Here is a 23,797-nt window from a genome sequence, read left to right as displayed (position 1 = left end):
CATTTTGAATATTTCTTTCGCAGAATGGCATAGAGAGGGCTAAGATCTAGGACAAAACAGAGGCCTTGTGCTTTTCAGCACCAGAAAATAGCAGCAATAGCACCCACAACCTATCTCAGATGCCAGAACCCTCTTGCTGGCTTATTTAACCAAAAGAGTCTGACCTCCTGGCGTAGCAAGGAGAGACAGTCCTCTGTCAGCCAATCTGAGGTTTGTGGCATGGGTAGCGGGGTTTCCAGAAATAGCAAGGCATAGCCCAGTTGTACAATATAAAGTACCTAGTACTTGCTAATGTTATTTTTGCCATTAGGGCAGGTGGTGCCCGATCCCGCAACCAACCGTGCTGTGTTGAGGGCAAGCTAAAGGGGCTTGGAGGCTATGGCAGATGGAGTAGTGAGCGATTGGACAGGAGGTTTGAATGCCACATCCTCTGTAGGATCCTCATCCACGACCACAAAAGGACTGGGACGTCTGGTGGCCTTGAGGGTACAGTTAATATTGTTGCCATTTCTGGGAGCGCCTTCCATAGCCACAGAATGGGGTAAAGGAAGAGTGCAGTTAGCACAGTGCATGGAAGGTCCCCAAACACCTGGCAGTGACCTGACTCTCCTTGAAGTGCTCAAGCACTGAACGGGCCTTGCCACCGAACAGGTGGGAGCCATCAAAGTGCATCTCCATCAATGCTCACTGGATATCCCCAGAGAAGCCAGTTGTTTTCAACCAGCCATAGCGACCTGGAGCTGTAAAGGACGCAACGGCCCTGCACATTGAGTGGTTGGGGGCCCCTTACCAATTATCCTCCTCACATCCGTTGGGGTGCGGCCAAGAGCCCAAGTTCACAGTCCATTGTCAAGCTTTGGGTCCCGTCTCCCGTTCTGGCATGTTGCCTTCACCACTGCCCCCATCTACTTCTGGCCTCTCAGCCGATCATTGTTCTGGCTCCCAGACTCCAGCGAGGGCCTCTCTCCTTATCATCATGTGTCGTCACCTTCAAAACATCTATACTAGCGATTAAGGCCGACAGTCGAGTATCATCATAACAGCACATATCCAAACAAGGAATTCATATACATAGACGTCTCATTGATAATGTTAATTGTAACGTCAAGCGTCATGTCATTAGTCATATCTTTTATGACATTTGTGATATGATCTGTGACACTGTAGGTGAGGTCATGAAAACTGCATTTGGTTGTGAGTTATGGCTGGCTTCGCCAGTATGCAAGACTCATGATGGATTGCGACCGAGTCACGCTACCATGGCATTACAAAATGTTATTTTAATTTTGACTTTTCCAATCCTATTCATGTTTTAAATTGGTGTCAGTGATATATGTTGTTTCAACGTATAAATGCAGTTGCAAATTCAGGCCATCATTTTTTTCGAATTTAAATACAATTCAACAACGCACCCACCGCCTTAATCAGAAGATGGAAAAATGATAAGTTGTTCACAGTTTTAAAATTGTTTTTTTTACTCAACATCCCATGGATGGGAATAATTAAATTGGGTAAGAAAATAGCATAAAATATGTAGAAAAATAGTGCTCTTTTAATAATACAGCAAATGAAAAAGCGAGGACAGATCCGTTATTTCTCACTTTATACTAAGGCACAGACACATTGATACGATGAAACCTTTATAAAATTAAGGGACTGTATTACACATATACAAGTCAGAAGTGTTGTAATTGTTCATCAACTATAGTTGCTTCACAACCTCAGGGGAGGGATTATTTCTTTCTTAGTTAATGACATTTTGCAGTAATGATTATTAGCTGTGAAAAAATGTAAAGAAAGATTCAATACTCAAATATTGAAAAGACTCCATGAAGGTAAATGCAAGTTTAATGACACCTTCCAAACAATATCATATCTCATAAAGACAGTGTGCAGGGTTAGAGAAAATAAGCATTTGGACATATTTCTCAACAGGGAAATAATTTGGAAAGCATCTTACTGTATGGAGAAATACCTTCCCCTCTGAATATGTTTGGTGCACTAAATAACAAAATAAATATAATAAGAGCAACAATAAAAGCAACAGCAATAGTGCCTTGACTTTTGTAGTGCCTCATACATTATTTCTGCAGTTTCTAATAATGAATAGTGAAACTGCAACATGTGTTGGAATTTGCCAATGGTGTACAGCTGTGCGGAGCATGTTACCAACCACTTTCAATATGAACAATGCTTATGTGATTAAACATGCACTTGCAGACTCCAAAGGGGGCGTCTTCCTGATTCTCTTTTCAGTTGTTGCTCTGTGGAACAAAGATGGCAGAACACAGTCGAGCCGATCCAAGGCCTGGACATACAATGGCTGATTACCTTAAAAATGGGGACAGAGGATGCTAATGTTAATGAAGCATTCCTAGTTGATGATGTCAGTACTGATGAAGTTAAGCATTTTACACTGCACGCTCCACTACAGACATCAACCTTGCTAGAGTTAAGTAGGCGAATCGCAATGGGATGTGGCATCTTAGCTTCACTGTAATCAGACGGCTAACTGCCTGCCGATAAGAATAACAGCGCTGACGCGGCGCTGGCGCGATAAAAGTGACCTCTGCAGCAGTGGCTTACATGTTGAATGTGAGTGTGTGAATGTGCGTCCATTCGCGACTCTGTGCATGTATGTCTTTGCATTATGCAAACGTTTGTTGCAAATCTCCATCTGTAACCTCCTCTATCGGCATGTATGTCCCCTGCCTACCAAAGCACGTAGGCTGCAATTGAATTGACATTATGTAAATAACCCAATAAAATCATGGAACACTGAAACACCTGCATGTGTATGTGAGGAGTGCGGTCAATGGTTGACCTTGATTCTGATTGAGCTGGAAGTTTAAAACGCAGTTTCTAGTCGTCAAAAATATAAAAGTAAGGCGAATTTCCAAATACAACTGAATTCCCCACTCCCCAAGCTAATTATTTTAAGAGAATATTGATAAAAATGGCTGATCCTTCTAATATAGCAAAAAACAGCATGGGCAAACAAGATAGTACCTGAGGAATTCTCTCAAGTGACCTCTTTCCTGCCCAGTTGCAAAAGTAACCAGAAGAATAAAGGCCAGAATTACTGATTCCCCTGATAATCCTTGTGTAATATGTGGACCTACTGGGTCCCACTTGTAATCCCTGTTCATTTTGCCCCTCACAGTTCCCGATACCACTAGCTTCAGTCACTCCATGGTGGGCAGATTTAACAGGGCTAGCACTGAGGAGAATTCAAGGGAAAAATTAAGTTGTGTATTCGAATACAATCAAATTGATCATTGATTAAACAATCTGTAGGGCTTAAAATACATTTTTTCCCCAAAAAATTTGAAAATACACGACTTGCTCCTTAAGAAAAAAAGGAGAAGAAAAGACAAGAGCATAAAAAGGTATTAAGGGTTTGGCATCATGAGCTTATTCCGCAAAAGTCATAAACACTAAACATTCCCATAAGTGTGTTTACCCTCTGCCTTTTACCTTGTCTCAAGAGAACCTCAATGTCAAGAGAGTAACAACATCAAGAGTGTCTCAACGTCATCCACTAGGAGCACAAAACAAGAATGCATCAGCAGCTAGAACCTCTCCAAAAGGAAGCAAATATTGAGAGGATCTCTACTCTAATGGAGCACCCGTCTCTTGAGGACACTCTACAGTCAAGGAGCTTCTGCCACAGATGTGCCATAATGTAGCAATGACCCTCACACCAAACACTATGTGGAGGAATCTCGTGCTCCACACTGAGAGAGACCTAAGTCAACAGGGCACCTTTGTCTAAACATAAATGTAAAATGGGATACCAGTCCTCCGCAGAACACACCTAGAGAACTGAGGACAAAACTGAAGGCTCTTCATCGTCAGTCCTCCGCAGAATACACCTAGAGAACTGAGGACAAAACTGAAGGCTCTTCATCGTCAGTCCTCCGCAGAACACACCTAGAGAACTGAGGTCAAAACTGAATGCTCTTCATCGTCAGTCCTCCGCAGAACACACCTAGAGAACTGAGGTCAAAACTGGATGCTCTTCATCCTCAGTCCTCTGCAGAACACACCTTGAGAACTGAGGTCAAAACTGAATGCTCTTCATCGTCAGTCCTCCGCAGAACACACCTAGAGAACTGAGGTCAAAACTGAATGCTCTTCATCGTCAGTCCTCTGCAGAACACACTTAGAGAACTGAGGTCAAAACTGAATGCTCTTCATCGTCAGTCCTCCGCAGAACACACCTAGAGAACTGAGGTCAAAACTGAATGCTCTTCATCGTCAGTCCTCCGCAGAACACACCTTGAGAACTGAGGTCAAAACTGAATGCTCTTCATCGTCAGTCCTCCGCAGAACACACCTAGAGAACTGAGATCAAAATTGAATGCTCTTCATCCTCAGTCCTCTGCAGAACACACCTTGAGAACTGAGGTCAAAACTGAATGCTCTTCATCGTCAGTCCTCCGCAGAACACACCTAGAGAACTGAGGTCAAAACTGAATGCTCTTCATCGTCAGTCCTCTGCAGAACACACTTAGAGAACTGAGGTCAAAACTGAATGCTCTTCATCGTCAGTCCTCCGCAGAACACACCTAGAGAACTGAGGTCAAAACTGAATGCTCTTCATCGTCAGTCCTCCGCAGAACACACCTTGAGAACTGAGGTCAAAACTGAATGCTCTTCATCGTCAGTCCTCCGCAGAACACACCTAGAGAACTGAGATCAAAATTGGATGCTCTTCATCGTCAGTCCTCTGCAGAACACACTTAGAGAACTGAGGTCAAAACTGAATGCTCTTCATCGTCAGTCCTCTGCAGAACACACTTAGAGAACTGAGGTCAAAACTGAATGCTCTTCATCGTCAGTCCTCCGCAGAACACACCTAGAGAACTGAGGTCAAAACTGAATGCTCTTCATCGTCAGTCCTCCGCAGAACACACCTTGAGAACTGAGGTCAAAACTGAATGCTCTTCATCGTCAGTCCTCCGCAGAACACACCTAGAGAACTGAGATCAAAATTGGATGCTCTTCATCGTCAGTCCTCTGCAGAACACACTTAGAGAACTGAGGTCAAAACTGAATGCTCTTCATCGGCAGTCCTCCGCAGAACACACCTTGAGAACTGAGGTCAAAACGGGATGCTCTTCATCGTCAGTCCTCCGCAGAACACACCTAGAGAACTGAGGTCAAAACTGGATGCTCTTCATCGTCAGTCCTCCGCAGAACACACCTAGAGAACTGAGGTCAAAACTGGATGCTCTTCATCGTCAGTCCTCCGCAGAACACACCTAGAGAACTGAGGCCAAAACGGGATGCTCTTCATCGTCAGTCCTCCGCAGAACACACCTAGAGAACTGAGGTCAAAACTGGATGCTCTTCATCATCGCACTAAGTAATAGGTAAGTATCCCTCTATGAGGTACACCTATAACTCATAGTGAGTAACGAGTCAGTGCGTTGGCCGACCAGCACTGAAAACCTCATCAACAGTTAGGGCCTACTCACAAAGGCAATTCGAAGTAAATAATATGTAGTCCTGTAGTACTCTTTTACATACTCTCACATCCTTTTGTTAAATTGGCCCCAAGATATCTAAAATGGAATACAATGTCAGTATACATGAAAGGTTATTACAAATAGAAAGAACCGCGCACTCCTTGCATTTACACCGTTAGGCAGTTAGACAGTTCGTAGACAATTCACAGAGGCATTGACGAGTACTTTAAAAGAGTACAACTGTAGTACTACTTCCTGTACTCATGAATGCTTTATTAAATCTGCCCCTTTAATATGTTAAGGATCTTGGAAACCAATGGTAAATTCTCCATGAACATCCCTGTGTGCATTGCAAGAAGCAGCAGTGGTTTCCATTGCCTGAAACTCAAATAACCCACAGCTCAGGTCTCAATCTTTGAAGCGGGATTTAGACAATGTATTGCTCTGATTGCCATGAAATGTCCCTGAGTATTGGACAAGAAGTGTTGGGTAGATGTTGGTAGGCGTGTACTATAGGGCACCCATACACCCTGGCTATACCCTGTACAAGAAAAATGTGAATTGCTCAGAATAAGGCTTCAGTAATGCAACCTGTAACTGCCATGTTCTCTTAAAAATGCTGAAATTGGACAACTGGAAGTTCCTGTTTCATAGCTGGGGTGAGAAACAGTCTTGGCACCTGAAAGCGCAATTTTCAAAAGCTCCTGTATGGATAGATACTACATTTATATGTTGGTGCTTTTGAAGGCCGTCTGCTCTCGGCTTCTGAACTATCCCTGCTCGTTAGAATAGTGAAGTGCGCACCTAATTCTATAATCTTCTGAAATTGGGTGCGATATCTGCTCCAGCTGTTTCTGGGCTGGTAACTAGGTGATGTAATGGTGCCATGTCAGATAGAACATGGGATGTAGAATGCATGTTGTGTACTAGAGAGACAGTTGCCATCAGTACTTGATGGATGAGGTGCTTCATGAAAGCATCTCTTACCTTAAAGTCTTATCGTGTATTGAAGTCATTGGAGTACACGCTACACTGGTGATGAGCGGGGGGCTTGAAGTGAGGAGCCCCTCAACATCAGGGAGAGAGCGGGATGTGGCGCAGCAGCCGGCTGGAGCAACGTTGAGAAGTGGCCATTAGCGGAGAAGCTCCAAAGAGTTGCTGTGACGTGACCGGGTACAGGATCTGTTACACAAGCGGAAGGATCGGACCCATGTTGGTCCTCTGGTTATATTTAAAAAAATATTACCGGAGGAAGACACAGGCACAAGCAGTTTGAGAAGCACACAATGTCAAAGCTGTTGTGTGATTGCAGTTACGGAGCAGCTGGTGCACGCGAGGCCAAAGCTGTTGTGTGATTGCAGTTACGGAGAAGCTGGTGCACGCGAGGCCAAAGCTGTTGTGTGATTGCAGTTATGGAAGAGCTGGTGTACGTGACGTCAAAGCTTCCGTGTGATTGCAGTTATGGAAGAGCTGGTGCGCACAAGGTCAAAGCTTTTCTTTTGCCAGTCATTACCTCTGCGGTGTACACGTGATGCATGGGCACCATCTTGATTGGGCCCCGTAGAGTGACACACACACACACACACACACACACACACACCTTCACAGTGAAATTTACAGTGAGGGAAGTGAAAATTACAGCGAGTGCATGCAACTGAAAACAGGTGGATATTATCGTTTCATTGAGTGCTGGTTGATTGCACTATGGCACATCAAGTTTTTTTTTAATAAACAACTTTGTTCATTTTTCAAAAGAAAAGCGCCAACCGATTCGCACCATATTGCAAAGATCGAGGATTACAAGCACGAGTTCTCAACACCCAACATGCAGACATTAATAGAGCAGAAAGAAGATGTAGACAGTCAAACCCCTCATAGTTAGACACCCCCAACCATTTCCCCCAAATTCTGCGATATTTCTTGAGACAACCACGTGCTGCATACATGACTTTCTCCTGTGTGGCGCACCAGTCCACTCCATTCCGCCAGCGCCCCAGCCTTGGGGACTCGGGACATTTCCAAGAGGCCGCAATATCTCTTTTAGCTACCACCATAGCTGTAGTAAAGAACAGTTTTTCGTTGCGCGACCCATCCAGCCCATCAGTGATGCCCAGGAGCGTGTGTTTAGGGTTGTGTGGAACTTCCCACCCCAAGACTTCCGAGAGTTCCCACCTCGATGCACCGCCAAAATCCGGCCAAGAGGGGACAAGCCCAAACCATGTGGAGGAAGTCAGCAGGTTCATGTCCACACCTGGTGCAGGCTAAGGATGGACTAAGCCCTGCGCGATGAAGGCGTGCAGGGGTAAGATATGCGGCATGTAGATAGTAGAGCTGTACCAAGCGCAGCCTAGCAGAGGCAGTGACCGTTCTGGGGGCCATAAGGGCGTCCCGCCAGTCTTCTTCCTCCAAGGGACCCACCCAGTCCACCCATTGTGCCCGCAGTCGGTCCAAGGAAGTTGGGGTATTGTTAATCAGTGTATGGTAAATGCAGGAAATGCCACCTTTCCCCGAGTCCCCAAACATAATCTGGGCTTCAGGCAGGCTATGATCTGGCAACCTCGTGCCTGTTGTGAGATGTGAGCGTAGGGCATGTCGCAGCTGGAGGTAGCGAAAAAATTGTGAGGAATGCACTGAATACCTGGTCCGGAGATCTTCAAAGGAACACATATGGTCCCCCACCCACACGTCCCCAAGCTGCGTGATGCAGATGAGGTCCCAAGCTTCGAATCCCCGAAGCCCCGTCACCTCCCTGAGCCAAGTTCCGTGCCACAAAGGTGTACATTGGGTCAGTGTATGTGTCCAGTTGGTGTGTCGCAGAGCCGCCTGCCAGGCCAGTAACACCGAGCGTGTCACTTCCGGAAGACCGGCTGGAATCGGGGTTCCATATAGAAGGGATTGGATTCTAGCGAGGTCCAGCTCCCCCAGTTCAAGCCTATAGGCCGGGTCGGACCATCCCCGTTGAACCAGTCATGTATGGAGAGAAGTCGTGTGGCTAAGTAGTATAGATAAAGGTGAGTCATCCCCAACCCTCCGTCAAACGAGGGGATCCTGCAAGTACAGAGCGCTAGTCTGGACCTACCACTTCCCCACAAAAACTTGCTGGCTAAACCGTCAAGTTCACGGAACCAGGCCCTGGGAAACCACATGGGGGTGTTCTGAAGCATATAAAGAAAGCGGGGAAGCACCATCATTTTAAAAAGGGCCACCCTGCCAATGGGGTTGAGGGGTAGCGACTGCCACCGCTGGAGATACGTTCTGACCCGCTTCACCAGCGGAGTGACATTAAGGGCCCAGCTGAGTTCCGACAGCAAGGCCACCCAGATCCCGAGGTATTTGAATGATTGACGGCGTAGAGGTATTTTGAGCTATCAGTCAAAGCATTCACGTGAGAGATGAAGGGGAACTAGGACCGATTAATTGGGATTCAATCGGAGGCCTGAGGCCTGTGCAAAGGACTGTAAGATACGTAAACAGTGGGGACCGGACCGGGCGGGATCTGCCAGGTAAATAAGGATGTCGTCCGCATAGAGGGCGATTTTATCCGGTTCAGCGTTGGGCCACTCCCAGCCCCGCACCTGATCGCAAGACCACATCAATGTCGCCAAGGGCTCCATCACTAAGGCGAACAGCAAGGGAGAGAGGGGACAGCCCTGCCTCGTCCCTCTACAGACCGAGAAGAGCTCCAACAGGACTCCATTTACTAGAACACGAGCTCTCGGGAGGGCGTACAGGACCTTGACCATGGCCCGAAAGCGGGGACCGGGTCCCATCATATCAAGAATATCATGGAGAAAGCCCCAGTCCACCGAGTCAAAGGCCTTCTCGAAGTCTACCAGGAGGAGCGCTAGGTATGGGGTGAGGAGGTGTCGGTGGGCCAAGGCAGAGTGCAGTCTGCGAAGGCAATGCCGGGTGCCACGAGAGGGCATTGGTCAGGGTGGACCAACCGAGACAGATGAGGTTTGAGGCGCTGGGCAAGGAGGGTGGCAAACAGTTTGACCTCAGTGTTGATGAGGGAGATGGGGCGGTAGTCTGCGCATTGCGGTGATGGGGGTTGGGACTTCGGGAGGACTACAATGGTGGCTATGTCCGTTTCCTGAGGGAAGGAGCCTCTCTCCACCGCCTCGCGAAATAACGCATCCAGGTGGGGGATGAGAACATCTCGGAATTGGGAATAGTATTCCTGGGGAAGGCCGTCAGGGCCCGGCGTTTTGCCGGATGAAACAAGAGCGATTGCATCGCCAATTTCCTCGCAGGAAATGGGGCGATCCAGATCGACCCGAGCGGCGGAGTCCACACACGGAAGGCGGCCCCCCTCCACGTCCAGCAGATCCGCCAGGGACATGGATGGGGTTCGAGCCTCGTAGAGCTTGTGGTAGTAGGCGGCAAAGGCTTGCGCCATTTCCAATGGGGCACGACACAATGACCCGTCCGGTGCTGCTATTTCAGGCATGATACGGTTTGCCCTAGGATACGTAGCCAGGCGGTGAAGGAGCGAATCATTCTTGTCGCCCCATCCATACACCCTGGCCACCGAGGAGTGCCAGAGGAGTTTGGCCCCGTCCAGCGACAGCTGTTTGATCTCCGACCGGAGCCGGCTCAGAAGTCTCGTGGTGGAGGCATCTGGGGATCAGGCCGAGGCACGTTCGAGGCGCAGAGCCTGCGCCTCTCGCAAGGTAAGCTGCTCCAGCTGGGCTTGTCGCTGGAGCTTAAGTTGACCCTTGGTGACCCCACTAATCGTGGCCTTACCCGCCTCCCACAGGGTGCTAGGGGAAGACACAGAGCCCTCATTAGAGAGAAAGTACTGTTTTAGCTCCTGCCTCACCATCCTCCCAAAACCCTTGTCTTGGAGAAACCAGGCATTAAACCGCCAAGTTTGTCGGACTGAGGCGGGGGGAACCCGCACGGATCATCACTGGCGAATGGTCAGAGATACCTCTCGGAAGAAGCGAGACGTCTCGAATCAACAGACAATCCGTAGAGGGAACAAAGATGGCATCGATGCGTTCCTGTGTATGGAGTGCCGCTGAGGTGTGCGTGAACTGTTTAGAGTGGGGGTGCCATAAACACCGGGCATCGCATAGGCCTAGTGATGCGGACCAAGACCTCAGCTGTTTGGCCTGTGCAATCCTTCCAGGGGATGGAGGGCCCGTTGTGTCAAGGTCAGGAGATGAGACCGCATTAAAGTCACCCCCGAGAAATATGGGACCAGAAGGTCAACAGACTGGGCTAGAACCTTCGTCAGCATCGAGGGGGGAGAGTAAAGGGACACCAGATTGAGCAGGTTGCCGTTTAGCGTGCCACTGAGGGCCACAAAAGTGCCCTGGACATCAAGAGTCGTCTGGACATTCACTAAAGGAAGGGAGCGTTTCACCAGGATCGCCACCCCTCGGGAACCCCTTGTAAAGCCTGAGTGCCACACTTTGTCGTAGCCGTACTGCGTTAAGAAGGTACATCGATTACCCAGCAGGTGGGTTTCTTGTAGGAGTAGGTTGTCCACCCCTAAGCGCTGCGCGTACCTGAGGACAGCCATGCGCTTGAAGCGATCCATGAGACCATAAACGTTCCATGACATAATGCGCAGGGGGGCATTTACCAATGGTGTGTCAGACATAGCGCTTGGGGTGGTAGTGGGATTACAAGCATGAAAGGGGAGGCCCATTCCGATGGCCCTATCAGGTGTGCGTCAGGGAGCTTGGTGGATACTAGTGTGGCAAAATCAAAACAATCAAAACATAGGAACCGGTCAATGGGGGCCTCCGAAAGGAGATCTGCATGTCTCATGGGGCGCAAATTCAGGTGCCGTGGGAAAGCTGGTGCAGCGGAAGGAAAGGAAAGAAAAAGAACCAAGAATACAACTGAAACCTGGGACAACGGTCCCATCCCCTCAACCCCATTCCCCCTCTACACTTCAGGAACGGAAGCATCTGTCGCCCTAACAATCAACCAATGAGTAACAACCAAACTTAAACGCTCGGGAATGGGATAGCATGGAGGACCCCTCCTCATGTCTGGATATGTGTATACAAGTCCATCGGGGAAGGAAGAATGATCTGGGCTGGAGCACTGTCTCCGGCTGTGGAGCTAGGCCCGGTGGGCAGAGACCAGTTCAAGCAGGATCATGCAGGAGCATCGGGCTGCGGGAGAGGTCCGAGTCCGGAAGGTCGACCACCAGGGGCCTGGGCGAAGCACCCCCTCCATCCAGGCAGCCAGAAGACCTGGAGCGCCCCCCAGTCGAGGCTCCCCTGGGGGGAGACACTGGCTGCCGTGAAGGTCCAGGTGGGTCCCTCTTTGCCCACAGCGCCTGTGGGAGTGATTACGCTGAGGTTGAGGAGCAAAAGGGGCAGGGCGGTCGGGACCCCCCTCTGCCCCCCCTGAGTCCAGCGCCCGAACCCCGGCCCGCAGGAGGCGCTCCTCCGTCACCCAGGTCCAGACCACCGTCGGCTCATCAAAGAACAGTGTTTTGTTTGCGAACACCACATGCAGGCGAGCCGGGAAGAGGAGCCGGTATTGAATGTCGAGTGCCCTCATCTTCTGCTTGACCTCCCCGAAGGAGCGGCGCTGGCCCTGGACCTCGCGGGTGTAATCCGGGAAGACCTTTGATAGCACAATTTTCGTAACGCAGCCTCTGTTGTTTGTGGGCCTGAGCCAACACAGTGTCACGGTCCCTAAAGTTGAGAATCCGCATGATGAATGGGCAGGGGGGCGCACCCAGCGCCGGCTTCGGGGCCAAAGATCGGTGGGCCCGCTCAATCGCAAACCATGGGGAGAGAGAGCCCTCGGGGAGCCACGACCGCAGCCACTCCTCCAGGAAGCCCGCCCCACGGCCCCTCTCCACTCCCTCCGGAAAGCCCACCAGGCGGAGGTTATTGCGCTGTGATCTATTTTCAGCATCCTCTGCCTGGTGATGCAACTCTTGAGTGTGCGATTGAAAATGGGCCACCTGCCCTATAAGTTGCTGAACAGCATCTTCGACAGTGGAGATGCGGGTTTCGGTCTCTCTAATACGGACAGTGGCGTTACGGAGATCCTGCCGAATGAGGGTCATGTCGACTCGCACTTCAGCGATTTTGCCTTCCACCGAGGTCTGGGATGCATGGATGGTCTGGAGGATGGTGGCCAAATCTGCAGATGGAGGGGCCTCCTGTCCAGGCCCACCCCCCGCAACCCCCGCCTCCGAGGTGGTGAAGCGATCCAGCTTAGTCTGGGTGGCCGGAGATTTTGCTGACCTCTCTGTATGACCCAAGACAGCTCCCAAGAGTCAAGGATTGCTCACGTCCCTACAAACAGACCCCACAATGAGAAGTCAACCAGCCAGAGCGGGTGAGCAGTGGGTCAGCCGGTGCAAGCAGCTAGCTCAAGGTTACGGTGGGGGCCAGGGTGCCACCGCCTGAAATGAGTGGCCGGAGTCGAGGAGGAGGAAGGGAGAACGGGCCCCGCTCCAGCCTAAGCAGGGATCCCCCCGTGAGGGCCACAGAATGTTCCGTAGAGCAGTTTCATACAATGTCCGCAGGGATAATAGCGGGTCCAGGACTGATGTGGCAGGAGACCACGGGAGCGCAGTAATGGGCCGTGCCAGACCCGGAAAGGAGAGGTTCAGCAGGGTCCCCACACCGTAGCTGCAGGTCACAGGAGGTGCACCGGAAGTGGGGGAGTGGGGGAGAGGGGGAGGAGACCCGGTGTGGGGAAGGAAGCCGTGATAACCAGGGCCCCACGTACCCACCTGCCGCCCGACCGACGGCCAAATCCTCCACCCAAACTCAGACGTCCCAGCGCCCCCACTCCTTACCTCTAGTCCAGGGCGCAGGAATATGCCACCCGTCACAGAGCTTCCACCGACCGCCAGCGGCGCCCCCAGCAGCGGCACCGACCTCAGGCTCAGCAAGGGCAAACGGGAATCGCACAGGCCCCACCACCTGGACTCCACAGATTCTCCAGTCCCCAAGAAGCCGCCCGGGCCCAGGGGGCAGCGGGGGGGCCCCCGTCCTCAGCAGACCGTCCGACGTCCCAGCGCAGGTCCTTCTTCACATTGAGGACACTGGGAAAGCAAAGGGAAACCAGCGCCGCAAGTGCCCCAGACGGCACCACCAAAAGCCATTTAGTGGTTGAAGGTCCCACGGAGAGGTGTTTCTTGCCAGGTAAGGGGACCCCCAACAAGCCTCAGCACCTCGTGTCTCTCCCTCTCAGGCACCGTCGGCTGCCAAGGCAATGCGGCGTCAGACCTCCCCACCTGCAGAACTCCTCCGCAGCGGCCGGCACCGCCAAGCAACAGCACGCCGCCCCAGATGGGCATAGGTGGCAGGCAGTACCGCGGCAGCCCCGTCGGGCCTCAAGGCTCCGCCGCACAGGTGGACACAGGGCCTCGCAGCACCGGATGCAGTGGGCTGCCGTGGGTAGGTACGGGCACCCCGGCCGCTGGAGAAGCAGTCAGGCGATTAAAGGCGAATTCTCCCATGCCCGATACAGCGGTCGATGTGCCAGCCACGCCCCGGGGGCACCAGGGGCTGCCGCGGGAGTCTCCGGCGGGCCGAGGCCGAAAGGGCAGCCCCGCGGCAAATGCAGGAGCGGCAGGCCAAACCGGGCCCCCACCGCCGCTCACGTCAGCACTCTGGGAACGGAGTAAGGGGCAGGCCGTGCTCCGGAGTTCACAGCACACCACTGGACCACAGGATCACGGGGGAGGAGGCCCCTCCTATTGTGCGGAGGACCCAGACCGAAGGGCGGCCAGCAGGGTTCAACGGCCATAGGACGCGCCAATCAGCGCGGGGCAGCCGCCATCTTGATTGCAGGTCCCCGCCGGGAGGTCAAGTCCAGCGCGAGGCATCACACGAATGCAGATCTTGCAGCCAGAAGTGCAGCCAAAGGTGAGACAGTGACCCAACCACTAGTTTAAATGTCGGATGGCTCTCTGGACGGGCGGATCATGGGCGGATGGCGGAGGGGTCCGGGAGCACACTTAGGGTGCGTCCACCATCTTGGCTCACAAAGCCCCACATCAAGGTTTTTAAAGGAAAAATAAAATAAAGTAAAAAACAGACCAGTGTTTCAGCCACTAGATTGCTCACTTGGTGGAAGGTAAAATTAAACTTGTTCCTCCATTAGCGGTGATAGGCACACCTTTGCCTGTTTCAGCAATAGGCCTATCTAATTGGATAGTGGTGCCTACGCTAGCATGCAGTGAAAGGTGAAACAAAAAGGAATATTAGTGCCTGGCACAGTTATAGGCACGTATACAAATTTTGTGGTGGGGTTAAAATTAAAACCTGTTCCTCAACAGCGGTGATGGGCACACCTGTGCCTGTTGCAGTGATAAATGCAAAAACAACAATTGATGGACAGAATGTAGAACAATGTCATACATTCACCCCAGTACAGAGATCTGGGCCTAAATCCATCGTTTTTTTTCTCACCATGCCCTTCCAGTTTGAACCCAGCCATATGCAAATCAGTCTTGACCCTGTGCCTCATGGGAACAGTCCAGCCCGTATAACACACAAAATGGATAAAGGGGGTCCAAGGGAACGAATTTTAAGACCTGCGAGAAGTTTTTTCCCCAATACGTAATATGCAATACACAAATAAACTCTCGGGTCTGAGCAACTTAAGAACTAGAGCATGAAAGGAGAAATACTATAGTCAAGCTGTGTCTGAAATGACAGTGATCTAATCAGGAAAGAAAGGAATCCCTTTTAGGATGAATGCCCTCACTCACCCGAAGGTGACATGCTTCATCATTTGGGCTTTCTCCTCTCAGTGGGAAAACCTAGTCCCACTGAGGGCTACGACCACCGCACTGAGAAGTGGGAACTCAGGGATGTTTTTAGGATTTTAGGATACTCAGATCCCAAAGATGAGCACTAATGTGAGATAAGGGCGCAGCGCAAAGAAATACAAAAATGTGTGAAGTGTGATCTAAAACTGGCTAGCGCTATTGAAAAAATGATTTTTATTGGCTCATTAGCCCTGCCAGAGATAAAAACAGTGCATAGCAGTTACTATTGAAGACTGCTTGATGACAAAGGTCAACATGTTTCAGCCAATGACCATCTCAAAAGTATGTGTGGCTTTCATCAGGACCAAAAAACAAAGCTGCTGCTAGAAAGTGTTACACACGTGCAAATAAAGTTTGAAAAAAAGACCAAGCCAGTTAATGCTCTTGCGGATACAATCTCGCTGGAACTTGTCCAATCTGTGGGACAAGTAGGCCCACCTCAACCTGGTTACAACTCAGGGAAGGGAGCCCCGCTCTCTCCGTCGGTACTCCGTTGATGTACAGAAATTGCAACCGGACTGCCCAGCCAGGTCCTCTCTGGACTGGAAACAAGCATCCTAGGACCGGTTTCGGGGTTCCACCCCTCTTCAGCCAGGATAGCTTGATTCCAGTGGCATGGAGAGCACGGGACTCACGTCTGAGCATACCCGTCCCACTCGGGGTGACAAATGCAAAAACAACAATTGATGGACAGAATGTAGAACAATGTCATACATTCACCCCAGTACAGAGATCTGGGCCTAAATCCATCGTTTTTTTGCTCACCGTGCCCTTCCAGTCTGAACCCAGCCATATGCAAATCAGTCTTGACCCTGTGCCTCATGGGAACAGTCCAGCCCGAACTGCCAAGCCAGGTCCTCCCTGGACTGGAAACAAGCATCCTAGGACCGGTTTTGGGGTTTCACATTCCGTCCATCATCTTGTGTGTTTTGCTGTTCGCCCTATGTGGGAAGGGTATGCCCAGACGTGGGTCCCGTGCTCACTTCGCCACTGGAGTCAAGCTATCCTGGCTGTCCTGGCTGAAGAGGGGTGAAACCCCGAAACCGGTCCTAGGATGCTTGATTCCGGTCCAGGGAAGACATGGCTTGGCAGTTCGGGCTGGACTGTTCCCATGAGGCACAGGGTCAAGACTGATTTGCATATGGCCATGTCTGAACTGGGGTGGCGTGGTGAGCAAAATAACGATGGATTAAACCCAGATCTGTGACTGGGAGTGAATGTTTTGCCAACGTGCAACATTCCGTCCATCATCTTGTGTGTTTTGCTGTTGCAGTGATAGGCACACCTATGTGAACAGTGGTGTTTGTGCCTTCAACGGTGATAGGCACACCTAAAAACATGGACAGGGTGCTGCAGATATTCAAATACAGCTCTAAAGTGGTGGGGTTGTAAATTGGTGTGTGGGTATTTCAATTGGTGAGAAAACATAACACAATGCAGAATGTGACACCACTACTGTTTTTTTTAAGCAGTCCAGGAGAACCGACCATAAAATGGAACAAAGGGTGGAAAAAGTTTGGGCATTATGCAAGAGTATGTGGAACTAACTTTAGTGCAGAGCAGAAATATTCCTTGTTAATGCACTGTCTTGGACGAGAGGGCCAGGAAGTTCTAGAGAATCTACCAGAACTAAGTGCGGAAGAACAGAGAGGGTTAAATGAGTTTGAAACTTGTATTTTACAACTGGACCGTCATTATTTGCCCAGAGTCAGTACCATTATGGAACAGTACCATTTTGGACAACGAGAACAGGGTAGGAAAGAGACAGTTGGGATTACATAACAAGTCTTAGAAAGCTTGTGTTCACCTGTAAATTTGGGGGATCCAATGAGGAACCTATAAGGGATCAATTTGTTTTAAGATGTAGAGATGACAACATTAGAGAAATTGTGGCTGAAAGAAGAGCCACCATTGGAGGAAGTAATCTTGGTGGCAAAAAGGGTTGAGCACATGTTAAAGTGTGCAAACTGAGCTGAAAGGCAAGAAGAGTAAAATACATTGAAGCTCAGAAAAGAGTGAGGAAAATATTTGTATCATAAAAAGTAAGTATCTAAAGAAGTAGTGGAAGAAGATTGAATACGATATATAGTAGAGTGTTTTCGATGTGGGAGGAGTGGTCACAGAGCAAATGGAGGAATATATCTGGCTCTGGGAGTGATCTGTCATGGGTGTGGGAAGAAGGGGCATTTTCAAAGATGTTGTAGGAATAAACAAAGAAGAGAGCAGAATAAAGAAGTAAAAGATCACTCAGGACATTATATTTCAAGTTGAGGGAGCGGGACAGCAACAATATCCTGTTGGTGTCGTGAGAATTTGTGGAATTGATCTGAGAACGAAGTGTGATTCATGCTCACATCTAACGATTGTTTCGAAGGCAAATATAGTCGTAAGTTTCTAAGGAAAAACAAATTGCATACCATGGATGAAAGCCCTGGTGGGTATGGCGGACAACCCATAAACATGCTAGGATATTTCAATAAGTGTAATGAATTGGGAACAAAATTCACGGTTGGAAAGATTTACTTATCCAAGAAGAATATTTATTTGGATGGTCACATCAACGATTGTTGGGGGTTACATTAAATCCAAATGCAGAACTTCAAGTGCAAGTACAGGAGGTTGAGACAGAGTGTAGTGATTTTGAGCCAGAATACTCTTCTTTGCTCAAAGAGGAGTTAGGGTGTTGGAAGGGTTATAAACATAATATAAAATTAAAGAGGGGAGCGATACCAACAGTGGCCAAAGTGAGGAGAATCCCTGTTGCTTTACAGGAAAAAGTAGAACAGCAATTGGAAAAGCTTGTCAGTCAAAATATTATAACACCAGCGGAAGCCACAGAATGGTTGGCTCTGATTGTTGTTGCATAGAAAGCTAGTGGAGTTATTAGATTGTGTGTGGACCTTAGGGCACTCAATAAGGAAACAGTTGTGAACAGGCGTCCACTTCCAATCATGGTTGAGGTAGTTTCATCCTTGACAGGGGCAACATGTTTCACAACATTTGACCTAAAGCAGGCATATCATCAGGTGCAGTTGGTAAGAGTTCCCAAGAGCTTACAGCATTTATAACGCCCATTGGAGCTTTTAAGTTCAAGAGGTTGGCATTTGGACTGGTGTTGGCAGCCTGTTTTTCAGAGAGTGATGGTTCCGGCACTCAAAGGGGTGAAAGGTGTCACATGCTATCAGGATGATCTGCTGATATTTGGTGGGAAACATTCTGAGCAAGACTCAAGAGTAAGGTTGGTGTTGGAGAAATTGCTGAATGCAGGTTTGTCTTTAACGAAAGTAAAATGCAAATTTGCAGTACAAGGCGTATATTATCTAAGACATCTGATCACTGGGAGGGGTGTTGCACCAAAGGAAGAGTTGGGAGACACCATTGTAAAGTTAGTAACACCATGAACAAAAGAGAAGGTTGTTTCATTTCTGGGAATGGTAGAATAACATGAAAAATATGTACAAAATCTGGCGAGCAAATCCACCAAAATGAAGGTGTTACATATATGTATTTCCTGCTTCTCATCAGGGTGCTTTGCTCCTTTGCCAAAGCCAGGCGATATTCTGCTCCATCCTTCTGTGATAACAGCCTTTTAATAAGTACATTTACAGACGCAACTGCGATCTGAATTCTGAAGTTTTCTTTTATACCTGGCATTACTGATCAGACTGTCATTACATTGCCTGGTTTATAGTTCAGCCTGTGAAGCCACATTAATATTAAACCTGTGTTTTTGCAGATCTAAAAACTTCATAAGCCTGAATTCCCAAGTTCTACTGTGTCAATTGTTCATAAAGCCAGCATGAAGCCACTGATGTTTCTATAATGTGATCAATAATGTTAAACCTATATTGTTTCATTCTTTTGTGTGCCTTCTTGTCGTTCTTACTGGCATAATATCTCTGGGGGCACTTCTTGCAGGGAACTCTGGGTAGCTCCCAAGTTTAGGTAAAAAGATTTTGTCATTTTACAGCTCGGCATGGATGGCACTGTGCTAATCCTATGCTTAAAGACTGTGATAAAAAAGAAGACATTTGAGGTGAGCAAATTACATACATATACATATATACATATCTATATGTAGACACAAATGTATTAATTAATTTACATTTTTTTTCTTTTTGGTGGAGAACCACCTCAAACTCCCCCTTTTTTAATTGACTCCTAACCTCCCTTTATCACTACCCCTAAACCATAAAATGACCCATACCACCCTTTACCCTCACCAGCAAAGCTCAAGTATAGCACAGTCAAATGACAGACAGCTCTTCTGATTTTCACCATCTGCCACACAGGTTTCTACACTTGAAGGCCAGTGCACCGATCATTCAACTGTACTGTACTTCAGTCTTTGGGCAGGATCTCACTGTTACCATTAGTCGACTCCACAATTCTGTCCTATCCGTTACTGTAATTTTTCCCTTCGTACAACTTGCATCCATTAGTTTTGTCCTGATGATGGCCCAGTATCAATCACTTTCTATAGGGTCGAAACGTCGACAATTGGGCAAGTGGACTGATATGATCTATTTTGATGTACACATTGTACTCTGATTTTGAGTCATGCTGAGAATCTATAACTTTAGCAGCCCCTAGAAACAAATATATATTTGTTGTATGTATATTTTATGTACAGTACCAATGCACAACCTCTCACAAATGTTGCTATTCGCCTTCACAGTGTCATTTTTAGAGGACCTACAATGTGATATGATATCCTGAAAATAACTTTATACTGTGAATAAAATTAACTGCATAATTACTTTTCATTGTTTTAAAATCAAAATATTTTGCATCAGAGATTTAGACTTAAAATCTCTCCCGAAAACAGTTATTTTTCTTTTGCAACCTTTGCAAAAGGCTGCCACCATTTCCAGTAAGTATAACAATGTTTATTTTGAATCCCTTAGTTTTAAATATGTGTGGTTCGTTTGCATGCCTAGTCCCTAAATTGAGGAACAGTCTGTTCCTTAATTTGTGGGTGATTAATAGTTATTTTGGCTTCCGAGCCCCACATAACCTTTTTATTTTATTAGGTATTGCTCTCTGCTTTCGGGTTTTGTTTTCCTTTGCTGCTGTAGTCTCGGCAATAATAAGCCTTTAAGGAGTTGTGCACTCTACAAATAAAGGAAATAAATAAATAGAATCTGGCAATACTAATCCTTAGTTGTACCACTAGGCGGTGCTGCACTTGGGCACAGAATTGGTTGCAGGTGGCAATCCAAGTGACTTTTTCAGGCACTCCCAGATTTTTAGCAGAATGGTAAAGCAGCTTAGCATGTGGCCTCTATATTTATCAATTATTTGTTGTAGTCCTTTGTATTGCTAGGTCCCATTTATCTGTTCACTGTGGGTTTAGTCAATCACTGGGCACTGATACTTGAACCTTCCCCATTGGTCGTAATGGTGGTGCCATCCAGGGGCTGCAGTGTTGCCTTCGTGGGCCACTTTATTTGTCTAGAGATGCCATAGGTGTCACTCTTCTAATGTTTTTGAGGAAAACTCTGACGTAATGATTCTCTGCCTCGTTGTCTGATCTATGGCGGATGGCAGCATCTTGAACAGGCAGAGGGGGACTTCCATGTCCATCATCCATTTTAATGTAAATTAGTTGGTTCTTGAAGAGTGGTATGAAGCTGGCTATCACCATGTTAGTTGCCCCTAGGCCCTCCATTGTCTTTGCACAGTGTGCTGTCTGGCATGGGGATGGGGCGATTTTTACTTTGATGAGTGTATATTCACAGGGGCAGTTGCTGGGCTGTTCCTTCTGGCATACCAATTTTTGTGCTCGGTGTGTACGGTGGGGTATTTTTATACTTTGCTGTGTGTAATGTCATTGGCACAGTTGCTGGGCTGTTTTTTTTGGCATACTACTTTTTGTGCTCAGAGTGCTGTGCTGTGATCGTTAGTCTTTTGCAGTTGTATTAGAATTTTATGGACTAGTTCCACCTGGCAGATTTGGTGTCACTGGTTATGAGCTGTGAAATGACAGGTATAATCTATTGCGTTTACTGCCATATGATGGGCGTCAAGGGTATTTTATAAAGCATCCACTTGGGTATAGGTGTAGGGTATTAAACTCCTGAATACTGAAATAACCCTCAAAACCACCATATAAGAAATCTGCAAGAATCTGTTTGGAAATGATACACATCAATTTCTAGCCGATGCTTGAATCAAGGAAAACAATCAAAAGGCGAAGCATTTATGTCCTCAAAGCACTGACCTGTTTCCCAGGCATGACTTTCCCTCATAATGTTAAGGCTGTGATAATTAAGAGGAACAAAGTGTTTTGGAATCTCAGACTCTGTAAGGAACACTGATGCTCACAGAATAATGGCAACCCAGAGAAGAAGGGACATGGAGGTGACAGTGACTTCCTGTGCCAATTTCGTATTATACTGGGATATAAATGTCACTGCTACAATGAATAATATTCCATTCATAAATGTTTCTAGCATATGCAGTTGTCTACATCTCAGTTTATAAACCAATAAATTAGATGTTCGCCATATTCCTTAAGTACCTCATAAAATGCATCCAACATTTTTATGCAAAGAAACTAATTAACCCATATCTCCCATACGTTTCATAGCAATTTCCTCAATGTTTCTTTAATAGTGAAAACGCATTGAATTTCTAAATGATGAGAAAACTAGAATTCAAATTAAAAAGTACATTTATATAAACGTAATGCAGCTATAACGTGTTACCTAACCAATGTGATTTTTTTAGATAATCTTATGTTAGGAACTGAAAATGTTTCTTTGTGCATTTGCGGTATTCAAATCCAAATCAGTGCACATTTTTTCTTTACATTCAGCTTTGTTTTCTTTTCAGCAGAATGTCATATTTAAGTCGTAATCAAAGACTGAATGGCTTATACGACATGCAATTATATTTTGCTTTGATTCTAGAATATAATGAGAGTGTGAGATGATGTTGCTGAGATGTTCTTTGCTTTTGAAAGCTTGTTTTGTATATTTGTATGTTCTGCTCTCTTTTTAATGAAGAGTGGTTAACTATTAGGAAGAAGGTGTTCTCATTTTTAGCATTTTTCGCTATTTATTAATACCTGTGTTGCTGGTGGGTGAGGCAGCCTGGGGTGCTAGAACAATTTCTAGACTGGGGGTACTGCCATCAATGTTACGTCACTGAAGTAATAAAAATTTTGAAAATCAAAACATTACACAAAGAGTAGCAAATGATACATGCCCATTTACCAGGAAAACGGTGGGGGAGTAGTGTGTGTGTCCAGTGGGGCTTTCTGTAGCACATTGTCCCAAATACAAGAGTAAAGCGTGATGCGGCATGGTACTGCCATTTGCAGAGAGTACATTTCCCATTGAAATGCTCCTTAAAAGTGCCATTACATTTACATCAGGGATGCAATTTTATTTCTAGACGTATATGTAACACAAAGGTTAAGGTAGACATTGGACTTCTACGCATATTTTTAATTTTTACATCACAAAAATAAAGTCTTTTCCTTGATTTTGATCCCATTAAATTCTTTATCTCCATCACATGTCAAAATTGCACAAAAGCAATGTGCCTCATTTGCCCTGTCCTGGCTGCTGATACATTTTTAAATACATGTAAAGTTCGTTTACGAGTTATCTAATGTTATTGTTTGTTAGTAAACATGAAGCTTCCTTTGCCGCGGAAAGATTGGCATTGGGTTCACATTACAAAATTCTGTAACTTTCAGATCAGTGAAAGAACAAGTAAACACCAATCTGCGTGTTAATTAAGCAGCAGTTTGTCAGAAAACTTGGCCTGGCACTTGACCTCTGCCTTTGAACTCACAGCAAATGCAACAAATGTAAAAGCCTGTATATTGTTCAGTTCCTTTCTGAATTCCTGCTAGATTATATTGGGGGTGCCTCAGAACCCCACGCACCTCTGCTTCCAGAGCCCCTGTAAGCAGCTGCAGAAACGGCCATGCAGTGCCATAGGGACATGGCACGTGTATAATAAAGATGTGTGGCTGTTAAGTTTGTCCCATGCTTGGGTAGCACCTGGGCTGTTGCCTCTGATGTGCTAGACCCGGTATCTCTAATAGAATGGAAGAGAAGTTGCTGCTGCATACTTCTTGCATGTGGCATTGGCCTCCTTGTTCTCTTCCCGTGTCCCAAGATTCCAGGTTACAATCTTGTCACAGGTCAAACTGCAAACTTGTAGAAGATGTACATTGCTCTTAAAAGCCACTGTCACTTGCTGAAGGGTGGGCCAGAGTATTCTTTAAGATTACTTGGCCTCGTGTGCACAAGTAGCCCTCAGCAAAACTGAAATCCTTGAGTTCAACTTTCCAGTATAGGGCGTGTACACATCCAGTCAGATGATCTCCAGGAGTCCCCTTTCCAGGAGCAAAGGCTGATTGCGCACTCCAACAAAGGTATCCCTAAGACTTTCCATGGTGTGGGGGAGACATGATCTGTCACCCATGTTGCTTGTTACAGGGAGTCCTCTAGGATTCTCCCTGCTGCTTTGCAACCACAGTGTACCAGGACTCAGAGGATCTCAAAGTCACCTTGTGAAACCTGTAGTGGGAGAC

This window comes from Triturus cristatus, chromosome 2_1, assembly GCF_964204655.1.
Source record: "Triturus cristatus chromosome 2_1, aTriCri1.1, whole genome shotgun sequence".
Lineage (NCBI taxonomy): Eukaryota > Metazoa > Chordata > Amphibia > Caudata > Salamandridae > Triturus > Triturus cristatus.
This window is presented reverse-complemented; position numbering follows the sequence as displayed.